Here is a 3,984-nt window from a genome sequence, read left to right as displayed (position 1 = left end):
GGGCCTGGGCACTGTCCCTCAGCTCTTCAGCTCAAGGTAAGCACTCTATCTCTTGAGCCACAGCACCACTTCAGGCTTTTTCTGCTTATGTGGTGCTGAGGAATCGAACCCAGGGCCTCATGCATGCAAGGCAAGCACTCGACCATTGAGCCACCTTCCCAGCCCCATGTCTCTCTTTTTTGACATAAACTTTTTTTGCTTTGGAAGTATAGGGCTGGACTGGGACTATTCCACTTGAGTCATGCCTCCAGCCACCATGTCTCTTTATTTGGTGTATGTCCCTGGACTTGACATGGAATTCTTGGAATTTGGGCTTAGCAAAGCCCATGAGACTCTTATCTCCAATTAACAACCAGAAAATCGGAAGTGGTGCTGTGGCTCAAAGTGGTAGAGCTCTAGCCTTGAGTGAAAAAGCTCAGGGACAGCATCCAGACCTTGAATTCAAGCCCCATGACCACCAACAAAAAATTGTATATGCTGGGCTGGGAAGTTGGCTCAGTGGTAGAGCGCTTGCCTTGCATGCCTGAGGCCCTGGGTTCGATTCCTCAGCACCACATAAGCAAAAAGAAAAAAGCCGGAAGTGGCACTGTGGCTCAAGTGGTAGAGCGCTAGCCTTGAGCTGAAGAGCTGAGGGACAGCGCCCAGGCCGAGTTCAGGCCCCACAACTGGACCCCCCCAAAAAAAAATTGTATATGCTGGTTGTCAGTGGCTCATGCTTGTAATCCTAGCTACTCCGAAGGCTGAGATCTGAGGATCATAGAAGCTAGTCCAGGCAGGAAAGACACTGAGACCCTTATCTCCAATTAACCACCAAAAAAGCCGTAGTGTGGCTCAAGTGGTAGAGCATTAGCACTGAACAAAAAGCTCAGGGACAGAGCCTAGGTCCTGAGTGTAAACCCCAGATTCGCACAAAAAAAAATCATCAGTCTGGTTATGAAAAATTGTTTTCTTGCTCAGTGATTTTTAAAGAAACTATGTAGTGGTAGGTGCCAAAGGGCCACTTCTGTAATCATAGCTGCTCAGGAAGCTGGGATCTGAGGATTAAGGTCTAAAGCCAGTCCAAGCAGGAAAGTCTACAAGATTCTTTCTTTTTTTTTGGATCTGGTTGTGGGGCCTGAAATCTGGGCCTGGGCACTGTCCCTCAGCTCTTCAGCTCAAGGCTAGTGCTCTACCACTTGAGCCACAGCGCCACTTGCGGCTTTTTTTCTTTTTGCTTATGTGGTGCTAAGGAATCGAACCCAGTGCCTCGTGCATGTAAGGCAAGAGCTCTACCACTGAGCCACCTTCCCAGCTCCTCTACGAAATTCTTATTTCCAACCAACCACCAAAAAGCAGGAGGTGAAGCTGTGGGTTAAGTGGTAGAGTGGCAGTTTTAGAGCAAAAAAGCTCAAGGGTCCTGAGCTCAAGCCCCGGAACCCACATAAAACCAAAAAACAAGCAAGCAAACAAAATAAATCAAGTGTGTATTATATGGGAATATGTTCCTTTCCTCTTAGTTTAAAGGTAACTAACTGGACTTCCAAAAGAGTTTTTACAACACATTAAAGTTAACTTAGACCATAATAATTTGCTTTTACTTTGAGAGGCTTTTAGGTAATCATGAGACAGGGCATGAAAACCTGTTCTCCAGTTTCTACATAGAGTGCTGAGCTATGGAAGAGCCCCTTCTAGCTCTAATGCTTTTTAAGATCCCAGATGACTTAGCTCTTTGTGAGAGCTTAGAACCCAGATCAGCTAGTCAGGAGTGAATTGCACCTGGCAAAAATTAAAAGCAGTTTATTTCTGTCCAGTTAGAGATAACTCAGCAGAGAAAGCTCCAAATACAGAGGACAATGTCGAGGATGCAATTAACACCTCAAGTTGGCACACCAACAAGGAGCCAGCAGAGTCTAGAGAGGCTGAGGTAAAGCCTGCTAAACTGATGATAAGACTGTACTCTCTTTGATAGCAACAATGTCTACAGAACAAGAGCACTTCTTAAGGGCTGGGAAGGTGGCTCAGTGGTAGAGGGCTTGTCTTGCATGCCTGAGGCCCTGGGTTCCATTCCTCAGCACCACATAAGCAAAAAGAAAAAAGCCAGAAGTGGCGCTGTGGCTCAAGTGGTAGAGTGCTAGCCTTGAGCTGAAGAGCTGAGGGATAGCACCCAGACTCAGAGTTCAGTCCCCACAACCGGACCCCCCCCCAAAAAAAAGAGTACTTCTTAAGTATTAGGCTGTTTTGATTTTCACATGAATATTTCATTGTCTATAGTGAAAACTATATATGTATGTATGTATATATATATATATATATCACATATTTTTATTATTTTTTTTGCCAGTCCTGAGGCTTGAACACACACACACACACCACACACAGAGGAAAAGGAAAGTGTCTGTATATGATTTATCCAAGTTTGCAGAAATTGAACCCATTGACCCAAGACACCACTGCTGCCTGGGGCATCTTCCCAATTTGTTGGCACCATATCTGCTATTGATTTGCTTTGTCATGCAATGTCTGACTTTTAAACCATTGCTGATTATGCTCACTTCTTTGGCTTAATAAACTTATCCTTGGGTTAAAAACAATACTGTGTGTCCTGGGCCTTGAACTCAGGGCCAGAGTGCTGTCCTTGAGTTTTTGTTTTTTTGTTTTGTTTTGTTTTTTGCTCAAGGCTAGTGCTTGATCACTTGAGCCATAGCTCCACTTCCGGTAATTTTTTTTTGGTGTTTAACAGGAGATAATAACACTGTCTCAGACTTTCATATCTGGGTTGGTTTTGAAGTGTGAACCTCTGATTTCAGGCTTCTGAGTAGTTAGGATTACAGATGTGAGCCACTGGCATCTAGCTAACATGAGTTTTTGTTTTTTTTTAATCTTGACAGAATTCTAATAAAGCTTTTTTATTTTTGTCGGTCGTGGGGCCTGAACTCTGGGCCTGGGCACTGTCCCTCAGCTCTTCAGCTGTAGACTAGCGCTCTACCACTTGAGCCTCAGCCCCACTTCTGGCTTTTTTTGCTTATGTGGTGCTGAGGAACCGAACCCAGGGCCTCATGCATGCAAGGCAAGCACTCTACCACTGAGCCATCTTCCCAGCCCCTAATAAAGCTTTAAAGGAAATCATAATTCTTAGATGGAAACTATCACTGTCCCCCATACTGGACAGATCAATAAAGCATGTCTCCCCACCTACCCCCAGGTGTGGGGTTTGAACTAAGGGCCTTGAGCTCTCTGGCTTGCACCCTACTTGAACTATACCTCCAATTCCCAATAAAGCATTTTTGATAGAAAAACTGAACTTAGATTTGTTAAGTACCTGCATCGTGAGTATACAATTTTTAATTTAATGAAAACTGATTTAATCAGACATAGATATTATTTTAGAGATGAGGAAATTTGACCTTGCCAAAGTCATATAGCAACCATGTTTAGAAAAAGCCCTGGTAGCTCACACTTGTAATCCTAACTACTAAGGAGGCTGAGATCTGAGGATCATGGTTCAAAGCCAGCCTGGGCAGGAAAGTCTGTGAGACTCTTATCTCCAATAATCACCAGACAACCAGAAGTAATGCTGTGGCTCAAGTGGTAGAGTGCTGGCCTTGAGCTGAAGAGCTGAAGGACAGCCCCCAGGCCCAGAGTTCAAGCCCCAAGACCAACAAAAACATGAAAACAAAACAAAAAGATAGGGGCTGGGAAGGTGGCTCAGTGGTAGAGTTCTTGCCTTGCATGCATGAGGCCCTGGGTTCAATTCCTCAGCACCACATACACAGAAAAAGCTGGAAGTGGGTGCTATGGCTCAAGTAGTAGAGTGCTAGCCTTGAGCTGAAGAGCTCAGAACAGTGCCCAGGCCCAGAGTTCAAGCTCCACAACCAGAAAAAAAAAAAAATAAAACAAAAAGATAAAGCCTGCTTCTTTCTTTGGTCTGTCGTGGGCCTTGAACTCTGGGCCTAGACACTGTCCCTCAGCCTCTTTGTGCTCTCAAGGCTAGTGCTCTACCACTTC

This window comes from Dipodomys ordii, unplaced genomic scaffold, assembly GCF_000151885.1.
Source record: "Dipodomys ordii isolate 6190 unplaced genomic scaffold, Dord_2.0 Scaffold110, whole genome shotgun sequence".
NCBI lineage: Eukaryota > Metazoa > Chordata > Mammalia > Rodentia > Heteromyidae > Dipodomys > Dipodomys ordii.
Note: the sequence above shows the minus strand (reverse complement) of the source record.